This window comes from Tupaia chinensis, unplaced genomic scaffold (assembly GCF_000334495.1).
Source record: "Tupaia chinensis unplaced genomic scaffold, TupChi_1.0 Scaffold143979_1, whole genome shotgun sequence".
In the NCBI taxonomy this organism is placed as follows: Eukaryota; Metazoa; Chordata; class Mammalia; order Scandentia; family Tupaiidae; genus Tupaia; species Tupaia belangeri.
The window spans coordinates 671-1020 of record NW_006203830.1 but is presented as its reverse complement, the minus strand read 5'-3'; positions in this window follow the sequence as shown (position 1 = coordinate 1020).

Here is a 350-nt window from a genome sequence, read left to right as displayed (position 1 = left end):
AGTCCAGCAACATAGCCATTACATTACGCTACCTGCTGGTTCCCTCCACTAATTTTCTTAAACGAGGCAATTTTTGGATTATAGCTTATTACAAAATGTTTTAAAAGATCGTCATAATAAAGCATTTAACTATAGACAAGAAAACTTGGCCCTGGTTCAAGATCTGATTTTACCATATTGCAAAATAGATAAATTTGATAATATCTGTGATAAGTTACTTTAGAACTGTTTAGCATTACAAGTATGACTAATAACACACTAATATATAACAGATAATTTAAGAATCTCATACAATTTTGGAACACCCATTGACACAAATTTGTATATAGAGAGCTAAACACCATTTCATA